The 14,420-nt window shown below is 36.6% G+C and overlaps 2 non-coding genes across 2 annotated transcripts; both read right to left on the reverse strand.

Annotated features, from left to right (window-relative positions):
- Positions 1–9,280: 9,280 nt before the first annotated feature.
- On the reverse strand, positions 9,281–9,354 carry TRNAS-ACU (transfer RNA serine (anticodon ACU)). The gene has a single exon. It is a non-coding gene; the product is annotated as a tRNA-Ser (tRNA).
- Positions 9,355–12,787: 3,433 nt separating this feature from the next.
- TRNAS-ACU (transfer RNA serine (anticodon ACU)) lies at positions 12,788–12,861 on the reverse strand. Its single transcript has one exon. It is a non-coding gene; the product is annotated as a tRNA-Ser (tRNA).
- Positions 12,862–14,420: the final 1,559 nt, after the last annotated feature.

Raw genomic sequence — 14,420 nt, forward strand, 5'->3', positions numbered from 1 at the left:
TCATTCTAGTGTCCTTCGTTTGGGAGAAAAATGCAAAGGTACAATGCAGCTTTTCCTTGCCGATATCTCTCTTTTGCAAAGAGATAGGCATTGGAAAATTCAGGGCTATAACGTGTAGATGAAGCACTAACAGGAGGCTTTAAAATTTTCATTCTAGTGTCTTTCGTTTGGGAGAAAAATGCAAAGGTACAATACAGCTTTTCCTTGCCGATATCTCTCTTTTGCAAAGAGATAGGCATTGGAAAATTCAGGGCTATAACGTGTAGACGAAGCACTAACAGGAGGCTTTAAAATTTTCATTCTAGTGTCCTTCGTTTGGGAGAAAAATGCAAAGGTACAATGCAGCTTTTCCTTGCCGATATCTCTCTTTTGCAAAGAGATAGGCATTGGAAAATTCAGGGCTATAACGTGTAGATGAAGCACTAACAGGAGGCTTTAAAATTTTCATTCTAGTGTCCTTCGTTTGGGAGAAAAATGCAAAGGTACAATGCAGCTTTTCCTTGCCGATATCTCTCTTTTGCAAAGAGATAGGCATTGGAAAATTCAGGGCTATAACGTGTAGATGAAGCACTAACAGAAGGCTTTAAAATTTTCATTCTAGTGTCCTTCGTTTGAGAGAAAAATGCAAAGGTACAATGCAGCTTTTCCTTGCCGATATCTCTCTTTTGCAAAGAGATAGGCATTGGAAAATTCAGGGCTATAACGTGTAGATGAAGCACTAACAGGAGGCTTTAAAATTTTCATTCTAGTGTCTTTCGTTTGGGAGAAAAATGCAAAGGTACAATACAGCTTTTCCTTGCCGATATCTCTCTTTTGCAAAGAGATAGGCATTGGAAAATTCAGGGCTATAACGTGTAGACGAAGCACTAACAGGAGGCTTTAAAATTGTCATTCTAGTGTCCTTCGTTTGGGAGAAAAATGCAAAGGTACAATACAGCTTTTCCTTGCCGATATCTCTCTTTTGCAAAGAGATAGGCATTGGAAAATTCAGGGCTATAACGTGTAGATGGAGCACTAACAGGAGGCTTTAACATTTTCATTCTAGTGTCCTTCGTTTGGGAGAAAAATGCAAAGGTTCAATACAGCTTTTCCTTGCCGATATCTCTCTTTTGCAAAGAGATAGGCATTGGAAAATTCAGGGCTATAACGTGTAGACGAAGCACTAACAGGAGGCTTTAAAATTTTCATTCTAGTGTCCTTCGTTTGGGAGAAAAATGCAAAGGTACAATGCAGCTTTTCCTTGCCGATATCTCTCTTTTGCAAAGAGATAGGCATTGGAAAATTCAGGGCTATAACGTGTAAATGAAGCACTAACAGAAGGCTTTAAAATTTTCATTCTAGTGTCTTTCGTTTGGGAGAAAAATGCAAAGGTACAATACAGCTTTTCCTTGCCGATATCTCTCTTTTGCAAAGAGATAGGCATTGGAAAATTCAGGGCTATAACGTGTAGATGAAGCACTAACAGGAGGCTTTAAAATTTTCATTCTAGTGTCCTTCGTTTGGGAGAAAAATGCAAAGGTACAATGCAGCTTTTCCTTGCCGATATCTCTCTTTTGCAAAGAGATAGGCATTGGAAAATTTGGGGCTATAACGTGTAGACGAAGCACTAACAGGAGGCTTTACAATTTTCATTCTAGTGTCCTTCGTTTGGGAGAAAAATGCAAAGGTACAATGCAGCTTTTCCTTGCCGATATCTCTCTTTTGCAAAGAGATAGGCATTGGAAAATTCAGGGCTATAACGTGTAGATGAAGCACTAACAGGAGGCTTTAAAATTTTCATTCTAGTGTCTTTCGTTTGGGAGAAAAATGCAAAGGTACAATACAGCTTTTCCTTGCCGATATCTCTCTTTTGCAAAGAGATAGGCATTGGAAAATTCAGGGCTATAACGTGTAGACGAAGCACTAACAGGAGGCTTTAAAATTTTCATTCTAGTGTCCTTCGTTTGGGAGAAAAATGCAAAGGTACAATGCAGCTTTTCCTTGCCGATATCTCTCTTTTGCAAAGAGATAGGCATTGGAAAATTCAGGGCTATAACGTGTAGATGAAGCACTAACAGGAGGCTTTAAAATTTTCATTCTAGTGTCCTTCGTTTGGGAGAAAAATGCAAAGGTACAATGCAGCTTTTCCTTGCCGATATCTCTCTTTTGCAAAGAGATAGGCATTGGAAAATTCAGGGCTATAACGTGTAGATGAAGCACTAACAGAAGGCTTTAAAATTTTCATTCTAGTGTCCTTCGTTTGAGAGAAAAATGCAAAGGTACAATGCAGCTTTTCCTTGCCGATATCTCTCTTTTGCAAAGAGATAGGCATTGGAAAATTCAGGGCTATAACGTGTAGATGAAGCACTAACAGGAGGCTTTAAAATTTTCATTCTAGTGTCTTTCGTTTGGGAGAAAAATGCAAAGGTACAATACAGCTTTTCCTTGCCGATATCTCTCTTTTGCAAAGAGATAGGCATTGGAAAATTCAGGGCTATAACGTGTAGACGAAGCACTAACAGGAGGCTTTAAAATTGTCATTCTAGTGTCCTTCGTTTGGGAGAAAAATGCAAAGGTACAATACAGCTTTTCCTTGCCGATATCTCTCTTTTGCAAAGAGATAGGCATTGGAAAATTCAGGGCTATAACGTGTAGATGGAGCACTAACAGGAGGCTTTAACATTTTCATTCTAGTGTCCTTCGTTTGGGAGAAAAATGCAAAGGTTCAATACAGCTTTTCCTTGCCGATATCTCTCTTTTGCAAAGAGATAGGCATTGGAAAATTCAGGGCTATAACGTGTAGACGAAGCACTAACAGGAGGCTTTAAAATTTTCATTCTAGTGTCCTTCGTTTGGGAGAAAAATGCAAAGGTACAATGCAGCTTTTCCTTGCCGATATCTCTCTTTTGCAAAGAGATAGGCATTGGAAAATTCAGGGCTATAACGTGTAAATGAAGCACTAACAGAAGGCTTTAAAATTTTCATTCTAGTGTCTTTCGTTTGGGAGAAAAATGCAAAGGTACAATACAGCTTTTCCTTGCCGATATCTCTCTTTTGCAAAGAGATAGGCATTGGAAAATTCAGGGCTATAACGTGTAGATGAAGCACTAACAGGAGGCTTTAAAATTTTCATTCTAGTGTCCTTCGTTTGGGAGAAAAATGCAAAGGTACAATGCAGCTTTTCCTTGCCGATATCTCTCTTTTGCAAAGAGATAGGCATTGGAAAATTTGGGGCTATAACGTGTAGACGAAGCACTAACAGGAGGCTTTACAATTTTCATTCTAGTGTCCTTCGTTTGGGAGAAAAATGCAAAGGTACAATGCAGCTTTTCCTTGCCGATATCTCTCTTTTGCAAAGAGATAGGCATTGGAAAATTCAGGGCTATAACGTGTAGATGAAGCACTAACAGGAGGCTTTAAAATTTTCATTCTAGTGTCTTTCGTTTGGGAGAAAAATGCAAAGGTACAATACAGCTTTTCCTTGCCGATATCTCTCTTTTGCAAAGAGATAGGCATTGGAAAATTCAGGGCTATAACGTGTAGACGAAGCACTAACAGGAGGCTTTAAAATTTTCATTCTAGTGTCCTTCGTTTGGGAGAAAAATGCAAAGGTACAATGCAGCTTTTCCTTGCCGATATCTCTCTTTTGCAAAGAGATAGGCATTGGAAAATTCAGGGCTATAACGTGTAGATGAAGCACTAACAGGAGGCTTTAAAATTTTCATTCTAGTGTCCTTCGTTTGGGAGAAAAATGCAAAGGTACAATGCAGCTTTTCCTTGCCGATATCTCTCTTTTGCAAAGAGATAGGCATTGGAAAATTCAGGGCTATAACGTGTAGATGAAGCACTAACAGGAGGCTTTAAAATTTTCATTCTAGTGTCTTTCGTTTGGGAGAAAAATGCAAAGGTACAATACAGCTTTTCCTTGCCGATATCTTTCTTTTGCAAAGAGATAGGCATTGGAAAATTCAGGGCTATAACGTGTAGATGAAGCACTAACAGGAGGCTATAAAATTTTCATTCTAGTGTCCTTCGTTTGGGAGAAAAATGCAAAGGTACAATGCAGCTTTTCCTTGCCGATATCTCTCTTTTGCAAAGAGATAGGCATTGGAAAATTCAGGGCTATAACGTGTAAATGAAGCACTAACAGAAGGCTTTAAAATTTTCATTCTAGTGTCCTTCGTTTGGGAGAAAAATGCAAAGGTACAATGCAGCTTTTCCTTGCCGATATCTCTCTTTTGCAAAGAGATAGGCATTGGAAAATTTGGGGCTATAACGTGTAGACGAAGCACTAACAGGAGGCTTTAAAATTTTCATTCTAGTGTCCTTCGTTTGGGAGAAAAATGCAAAGGTACAATGCAGCTTTTCCTTGCCGATATCTCTCTTTTGCAAAGAGATAGGCATTGGAAAATTCAGGGCTATAACGTGTAGACGAAGCACTAACAGGAGGCTTTAAAATTTTCATTCTAGTGTCTTTCGTTTGGGAGAAAAATGCAAAGGTACAATACAGCTTTTCCTTGCCGATATCTCTCTTTTGCAAAGAGATAGGCATTGGAAAATTCAGGGATATAACGTGTAGATGAAGCACTAACAGGAGGCTTTAAAATTTTCATTCTAGTGTCCTTCGTTTGGGAGAAAAATGCAAAGGTACAATGCAGCTTTTCCTTGCCGATATCTCTCTTTTGCAAAGAGATGGGCATTGGAAATTTCAGGGCTATAACGTGTAGATGAAGCACTAACAGGAGGCTTTAAAATTTTCATTCTAGTGTCTTTCGTTTGGGAGAAAAATGCAAAGGTACAATACAGCTTTTCCTTGCCGATATCTCTCTTTTGCAAAGAGATAGGCATTGGAAAATTCAGGGATATAACGTGTAGATGAAGCACTAACAGGAGGCTTTAAAATTTTCATTCTAGTGTCCTTTGTTTGGGAGAAAAATGCAAAGGTTCAATACAGCTTTTCCTTGCCGATATCTCTCTTTTGCAAAGAGATAGGCATTGGAAAATTCAGGGCTATAACGTGTAGACGAAGCACTAACAGGAGGCTTTAAAATTTTCATTCTAGTGTCCTTCGTTTGGGAGAAAAATGCAAAGGTACAATGCAGCTTTTCCTTGCCGATATCTCTCTTTTGCAAAGAGATAGGCATTGGAAAATTCAGAGCTATAACGTGTAGATGAAGCACTAACAGGAGGCTTTAAAATGTTCATTCTAGTGTCTTTCGTTTGGGAGAAAAATGCAAAGGTACAATACAGCTTTTCCTTGCCGATATCTCTCTTTTGCAAAGAGATAGGCATTGGAAAATTCAGGGCTATAACGTGTAGATGAAGCACTAACAGGAGGCTTTAAAATTTTCATTCTAGTGTCCTTCGTTTGGGAGAAAAATGCAAAGGTTCAATACAGCTTTTCCTTGCCGATATCTCTCTTTTGCAAAGAGATAGGCATTGGAAAATTCAGGGCTATAACGTGCTATAAGCACTAACAGGAGGCTTTAACATTTTCATTCTAGTGTCCTTCGTTTGGGAGAAAAATGCAAAGGTACAATGCAGCTTTTCCTTGCCGATATCTCTCTTTTGCAAAGAGATAGGCATTGGAAAACTAAGGCTATAACGTGTAGATGAAGCACTAACAGGAGGCTTTAAAATTTTCATTCTAGTGTCCTTCGTTTGGGAGAAAAATGCAAAGGTTCAATACAGCTTTTTCTTGCCAATATCTCTCTTTTGCAAAGAGATAGGCATTGGAAAATTCAGGGCTATACCGTGTAGATGAAGCACTAACAGGAGGCTTTAAAATTTTCATTCTAGTGTCCTTCGTTTGGGAGAAACATGCAAAGGTACAATACAGCTTTTCCTTGCCGATATCTCTCTTTTGCAAAGAGATAGGCATTGGAAAATTCAGGGCTATAACGTGTAGACGAAGCACTAACAGGAGGCTTTAAAATTTTAATTCTAGTGTCCTTCGTTTGGGAGAAAAATGCAAAGGTACAATACAGCTTTTCCTTGCCGATATCTCTCTTTTGCAAAGAGATAGGCATTGGAAAATTCAGGGCTATAACGTGTAGACGAAGCACTAACAGGAGGCTTTAAAATTTTCATTCTAGTGTCCTTCGTTTGGGAGAAAAATGCAAAGGTACAATGCAGCTTTTCCTTGCCGATATCTCTCTTTTGCAAAGTGATAGGCATTGGAAAATTCAGGGCTATAACGTGTAGATGAAGCACTAACAGGAGGCTTTAAAATTTTCATTCTAGTGTCTTTCGTTTGGGAGAAAAATGCAAAGGTACAATACAGCTTTTCCTTGCCGATATCTCTCTTTTGCAAAGAGATAGGCATTGGAAAATTCAGGGCTATAACGTGTAGATGAAGCACTAACAGGAGGCTTTAAAATTTTCATTCTAGTGTCCTTCGTTTGGGAGAAAAATGCAAAGGTTCAATACAGCTTTTCCTTGCCAATATCTCTCTTTTGCAAAGAGATAGGCATTGGAAAATTCAGGGCTACATTAAACAGACTTCTATATGAGAAAGCAGCAAGGATGCAGTGGCGTTAATGTTTCCTGGTGTCAACCTGTATTATTTCAGTAGACATTGAAATGAGGATGCATCTTGCTGCCTTTCCAATGAAGCAAGTTTAATTTAGTAATAGGTGAAAAACCATCCCTACAAAGGTGTTAATCAGAGACTTGGCTTTGTGGACACTTTTCAGAGAACAAATTTGTTAGCATAAAAATAAAGCCAGAAAATGAAGAGCTGTTTAATCACTCAATTGGATTTTTTTTTGCCAGCATATTTCTTTTTCTCTGCAACCCACTGCTAAATTGTGCTTCCTAGCTGTTTTTATAAAATCAATGAATCAAATCTAACTCTGATTGCATCAGAGAAGGCCAGGTACCCTACACCATAACAGGAGGTTTGAAATTTTGACTTGTCTACTTAAAGATCACCAAAATCTGATAACAAGGTCAATTACGTCCCTGGGTGGGATTGAACCACCAACCTTTTGGTTAGTAGCAGGACACATTAACCGATTGCGCCACAGAGACACTTTGCAAAAAGAACATACTGACAAAGTCTAATAAGCATACATCTAGAACGTTTCCTAGAAAAACTTTAAAAAGTCAATAATCTGGAGAGTTTTTGTAAGATGTTTCTTCCATCAACCAACGAAGAAACACATTGGTACTTTCCCATGATGACTGAGTGCTTCAGGATCTCTTGCACTTACATGTGCAGCAGTGTACTGCAATGGAAGCATGCTGGGCCCATAACCCAGAGGTAGGCAGATTGAAACTATCCTTTGCTATATGCATTTTTTTTTGTTAATTTAAGTAATCAAAACTGGGATTGATATTTTTGCTCTTTTATTTTTACTTAAAGTACAATAACTTTTACCATTTTAATTTGTTTTAATAGTATATTGACAGTATAGTTTTCTTTAAAAAATCCACTTAATTTTCTTTACCCTATTATTAAAAGGGTAATTGACAAAAACAAACTACATTGTCACCAGAAGAGCAATACAAAATGTACAAGTGATATATTAAAATCATCTTTCCAGCTTGAATTTCAATGATGCATTGGGGCAACAATTTTGTGAGAAACATCTTCACCCTTAAATACAGATTTTCTTAATTCCTTACCTGTGTGCTAATTAGATATCACCTTGTTTTCACATTAAACAGACTTCTACATGAGAAAGCAGCAAGGATGCAGTGGCGTTAATGTTTCCTGGTGTCAACCTGTATTATTTCAGTAGACATTGAAATGAGGATGCATCTTGCTGCCTTTCCAATGAAGCAAGTTTAATTTACTAATAGGTGAAAAACCATCCCTACAAAGGTGTTAATCAGAGACTTGGCTTTGTGGACACTTTTCAGAGAACAAATTTGTTAGCATAAAAATAAAGCCAGAAAATGAAGAGCTGTTTAATCACTCAATTGGATTTTTATTTGCCAGCATATTTCTTTTTCTCTGCAACCCACTGCTAAATTGTGCTTCCTAGCTTTTTTTATAAAATCAATGAATCAAATCTAACTCTGATTACATCAGAGAAGGCCAGGTACCCTACACCATAACAGGGGGTTTGAAATTTTGACTTGTCTACTTAAAGATCACCAAAATCTGATAACAAGGTCAATTACGTCCCTGGTTGGGATTGAACCACCAACCTTTTGGTTAGTAGCCGGACACACTAACTGATTGCGCCACAGAGACACTTTGCAAAAAGTACATACTGACAAAGGCTAATAAGCATACATCTAGAACGTTTCCTAGAAAAACTTTAAAAAGTCAATAATCTGGAGAGTTTTTGTAAGATGTTTCTTCCATCAACCAACAAAGAAACACATTGGTACTTTCCCATGATGACTGAGTGCTTCAGGATCTCTTGCACTTACATGTGCAGCAGAGTACTGCAATGGAAGCATGCTGGGCCCATAACCCAGAGGTAGGCAGATTGAAACTATCCTTTGCTATATGCATTTTTTTTTGTTAATTTAAGTAATCAAAACTGGGATTGATATTTTTGCTTTTTTATTTTTACTTAAAGTACAATAACTTTTACCATTTTAATTTGTTTTAATAGTATATTGACAGTATAGTTTTCTTTAAAAAATCCACTTAATTTTCTTTACCCTATTATTAAAAGGGTATTTGACAAAAACAAACTACATTGTCACCAGAAGAGCAATACAAAATGTACAAGTGATATATTAAAATCATCTTTCCAGCTTGAATTTCAATGATGCATTGGGGCAACGATTTTGTGAGAAACATCTTCACCCTTAAATAAAGATTTTCTTAATTCCTTACCTGTGTGCTAATTAGATATCACCTTGTTTTCACATTAAACAGACTTCTACATGAGAAAGCAGCAAGGATGCAGTGGCGTTAATGTTTCCTGGTGTCAACCTGTATTATTTCAGTAGACATTGAAATGAGGATGCATCTTGCTGCCTTTCCAATGAAGCAAGTTTAATTTAGTAATAGGTGAAAAACCATCCCTACAAAGGTGTTAATCAGAGACTTGGCTTTGTGGACATTTTTCAGAGAACAAATTTGTTAGCATAAAAATAAAGCCAGAAAATGAAGAGCTGTTTAATCACTCAATTGGATTTTTTTTTTGCCAGCATATTTCTTTTTCTCTGCAACCCACTGCTAAATTGTGCTTCCTAGCTGTTTTTATAAAATCAATGAATCAAATCTAACTCTGATTGCATCAGAGAAGGCCAGGTACCCTACACCATAACAGGGGGTTTGAAATTTTGACTTGTCTACTTAAAGATCACCAAAATCTGATAACAAGGTCAATTACGTCCCTGGGTGGGATTGAACCACCAACCTTTTGGTTAGTAGCCGGACACACTAACCGATTGCGCCACAGAGACCCGTTGCAAAAAGAACTTACTGACAAAGGCTAATAAGCATACATCTAGAACGTTTCCTGAAAAACTTTAAAAAGTCAATAATCTTGAGAGTTTTTGTAAGATGTTTCTTCCATCAACCAACGAAGAAACACATTGGTACTTTCCCATGATGACTGAGTGCTTCAGGATCTCTTGCACTTACATGTGCAGCAGTCTACTGCAATGGAAGCATGCTGGGCCCATAACCCAGAGGTAGGCAGATTGAAACTATCCTTTGCTATATGCATTTTTTTTGTTAATTTAAGTAATCAAAACTGGGATTGATATTTTTGCTCTTTCATTTTTACTTAAAGTACAATAACTTTTACCATTTTAATTTGTTTTAATAGTATATTGACAGTATAGTTTTCTTTAAAAAATCCACTTAATTTTCTTTACCCTATTATTAAAAGGGTAATTGACAAAAACAAACTACATTGTCACCAGAAGAGCAATACAAAATGTACAAGTGATATATTAAAATCATCTTTCCAGCTTGAATTTCAATGATGCATTGGGGCAACGATTTTGTGAGAAACATCTTCACCCTTAAATAAAGATTTTCTTAATTCCTTACCTGTGTGCTAATTAGATATCACCTTGTTTTCACATTAAACAGACTTCTACATGAGAAAGCAGCAAGGATGCAGTGGCGTTAATGTTTCCTGGTGTCAACCTGTATTATTTCAGTAGACATTGAAATGAGGATGCATCTTGCTGCCTTTCCAATGAAGCAAGTTTAATTTAGTAATAGGTGAAAAACCATCCCTACAAAGGTGTTAATCAGAGACTTGGCTTTGTGGACACTTTTCAGAGAACAAATTTGTTAGCATAAAAATAAAGCCAGAAAATGAAGAGCTGTTTAATCACTCAATTGGATTTTTTTTTGCCAGCATATTTCTTTTTCTCTGCAACCCACTGCTAAATTGTGCTTCCTAGCTGTTTTTATAAAATCAATGAATCAAATCTAACTCTGATTACATCAGAGAAGGCCAGGTACCTTACACCATAACAGGGGGTTTGAAATTTTGACTTGTCTACTTAAAGATCACCAAAATCTGATAACAAGGTCAATAACGTCCCTGGTTGGGACTGAACCACCAACCTTTTGGTTAGTAGCCGGACACACTAACTGATTGCGCCACAGAGACACTTTGCGAAAAGTACATACTGACAAAGGCTAATAAGCATACATCTAGAACGTTTCCTAGAAAAACTTTAAAAAGTCAATAATCTGGAGAGTTTTTGTAAGATGTTTCTTCCATCAACCAACAAAAAAACACATTGGTACTTTCCCATGATGACTGAGTGCTTCAGGATCTCTTGCACTTACATGTGCAGCAGAGTACTGCAATGGAAGCATGCTGGGCCCATAACCCAGAGGTAGGCAGATTGAAACTATCCTTTGCTATATGCATTTTTTTTTGTTAATTTAAGTAATCAAAACTGGGATTGATATTTTTGCTCTTTTATTTTTACTTAAAGTACAATAACTTTTACCATTTTAATTTGTTTTAATAGTATATTGACAGTATAGTTTTCTTTAAAAAATCCACTTAATTTTCTTTACCCTATTATTAAAAGGGTAATTGACAAAAACAAACTACATTGTCACCAGAAGAGCAATACAAAATGTACAAGTGATATATTAAAATCATCTTTCCAGCTTGAATTTCAATGATGCATTGGGGCAACGATTTTGTGAGAAACATCTTCACCCTTAAATAAAGATTTTCTTAATTCCTTACCTGTGTGCTAATTAGATATCACCTTGTTTTCACATTAAACAGACTTCTACATGAGAAAGCAGCAAGGATGCAGTGGCGTTAATGTTTCCTGGTGTCAACCTGTATTATTTCAGTAGACATTGAAATGAGGATGCATCTTGCTGCCTTTCCAATGAAGCAAGTTTAATTTAGTAATAGGTGAAAAACCATCCCTACAAAGGTGTTAATCAGAGACTTGGCTTTGTGGACACTTTTCAGAGAACAAATTTGTTAGCATAAAAATAAAGCCAGAAAATGAAGAGCTGTTTAATCACTCAATTGGATTTTTTTTTGCCAGCATATTTCTTTTTCTCTGCAACCCACTGCTAAATTGTGCTTCCTAGCTGTTTTTATAAAATCAATGAATCAAATCTAACTCTGATTACATCAGAGAAGGCCAGGTACCCTACACCATAACAGGGGGTTTGAAATTTTGACTTGTCTACTTAAAGATCACCAAAATCTGATAACAAGGTCAATTACGTCCCTGGGTGGGATTGAACCACCAACCTTTTGGTTAGTAGCCGGACACACTAAACGATTGCGCCACAGAGACTCTTTACAAAAAGTACATACTGACAAAGGCTAATAAGCATACATCTAGAACGTTTCCTAGAAAAACTTTAAAAAGTTAATAATCTGGAGAGTTTTTGTAAGATGTTTCTTCCATCAACCAACAAAGAAACACATTGGTACTTTCCCATGATGACTGAGTGCTTCAGGATCTCTTGCACTTACATGTGCAGCAGAGTACTGCAATGGAAGCATGCTGGGCCCATAACCCAGAGGTAGGCAGATTGAAACGATCCTTTGCTATATGCATTTTTTTTGTTAATTTAAGTAATCAAAACTGGGATTGATATTTTTGCTCTTTTATTTTTACTTAAAGTACAATAACTTTTACCATTTTAATTTGTTTTAATAGTATATTGACAGTATAGTTTTCTTTAAAAAATCCACTTAATTTTCTTTACCCTATTATTAAAAGGGTAATTGACAAAAACAAACTACATTGTCACCAGAAGAGCAATACAAAATGTACAAGTGATATATTAAAATCATCTTTCCAGCTTGAATTTCAATGATGCATTGGGGCAACGATTTTGTGAGAAACATCTTCACCCTTAAATAAAGATTTTCTTAATTCCTTACCTGTGTGCTAATTAGATATCACCTTGTTTTCACATTAAACAAACTTCTACATGAGAAAGCAGCAAGGATGCAGTGGCGTTAATGTTTCTTGGTGTCAACCTGTATTATTTCAGTAGACATTGAAATGAGGATGCATCTTGCTGCCTTTCCAATGAAGCAAGTTTAATTTAGTAATAGGTGAAAAACCATCCCTACAAAGGTGTTAATCAGAGACTTGGCTTTGTGGACACTTTTCAGAGAACAAATTTGTTAGCATAAAAATAAAGCCAGAAAATGAAGAGCTGTTTAATCACTCAATTGGATTTTTTTTTGCCAGCATATTTCTTTTTCTCTGCAACCCACTGCTAAATTGTGCTTCCTAGCTGTTTTTATAAAATCAATGAATCAAATCTAACTCTGATTACATCAGAGAAGGCCAGGTACCCTACACCATAACAGGGGGTTTGAAATTTTGACTTGTCTACTTAAAGATCACCAAAATCTGATAAGGTCAATTACGTCCCTGGGTGGGATTGAACCACCAACCTTTTGGTTAGTAGCCGGACACACTAACCGATTGCGCCACAGAGACACTTTGCAAAAAGTATATTCTGACAAAGGCTAATAAGCATACATCTAGAACGTTTCCTAGAAAAACTTTAAAAAGTCAATAATCTGGAGAGTTTTTGTAAGATGTTTCTTCCATCAACCAACGAAGAAACACATTGGTACTTTCCCATGATGACTGAGTGCTTCAGGATCTCTTGCACTTACATGTGCAGCAGAGTACTGCAATGGAAGCATGCTGGGCCCATAACCCAGAGGTAGGCAGATTGAAACTATCCTTTGCTATATGCATTTTTTTTGTTAATTTAAGTAATCAAAACTGGGATTGATATTTTTGCTCTTTTATTTTTACTTAAAGTACAATAACTTTTACCATTTTAATTTGTTTTAATAGTATATTGACAGTATAGTTTTCTTTAAAAAATCCACTTAATTTTCTTTACCCTATTATTAAAAGGGTAATTGACAAAAACAAACTACATTGTCACCAGAAGAGCAATACAAAATGTACAAGTGATATATTAAAATCATCTTTCCAGCTTGAATTTCAATGATGCATTGGGGCAACGATTTTGTGAGAAACATCTTCACCCTTAAATAAAGATTTTCTTAATTCCTTACCTGTGTGCTAATTAGATATCACCTTGTTTTCACATTAAACAGACTTCTACATGAGAAAGCAGCAAGGATGCAGTGGCGTTAATGTTTCCTGGTGTCAACCTGTATTATTTCAGTAGACATTGAAATGAGGATGCATCTTGCTGCCTTTCCAATGAAGCAAGTTTAATTTAGTAATAGGTGAAAAACCATCCCTACAAAGGTGTTAATCAGAGACTTGGCTTTGTGGACACTTTTCAGAGAACAAATTTGTTAGCATAAAAATAAAGCCAGAAAATGAAGAGCTGTTTAATCACTCAATTGGATTTTTTTTTGCCAGCATATTTCTTTTTCTCTGCAACCCACTGCTAAATTGTGCTTCCTAGCTGTTTTTATAAAATCAATGAATCAAATCTAACTCTGATTACATCAGAGAAGGCCAGGTACCCTACACCATAACAGGGGGTTTGAAATTTTGACTTGTCTACTTAAAGATCACCAAAATCTGATAACAAGGTCAATTACGTCCCTGGGTGGGATTGAACCACCAACCTTTTGGTTAGTAGCCGGACACACTAACCGATTGCGGTACAGAGACACTTTGCAAAAATTACATACTGACAAAGGCTAATAAGCATACATCTAGAACGTTTCCTAGAAAAACTTTAAAAAGTCAATAATCTGGAGAGTTTTTGTAAGATGTTTCTTCCATCAACCAACGAAGAAACACATTGGTACTTTCCCATGATGACTGAGTGCTTCAGGATCTCTTGCACTTACATGTGCAGCAGAGTACTGCAATGGAAGCATGCTGGGCCCATAACCCAGAGGTAGGCAGATTGAAACTATCCTTTGCTATATGCATTTTTTTTGTTAATTTAAGTAATCAAAACTGGGATTGATATTTTTGCTCTTTTATTTTTACTTAAAGTACAATAACTTTTACCATTTTAATTTGTTTTAATAGTATATTGACTATAGTTTTCT

The sequence above is a fragment of the Pseudophryne corroboree genome, unplaced genomic scaffold (genome assembly GCF_028390025.1).
Source record: "Pseudophryne corroboree isolate aPseCor3 unplaced genomic scaffold, aPseCor3.hap2 scaffold_507, whole genome shotgun sequence".
NCBI classification, from domain to species: Eukaryota; Metazoa; Chordata; class Amphibia; order Anura; family Myobatrachidae; genus Pseudophryne; species Pseudophryne corroboree.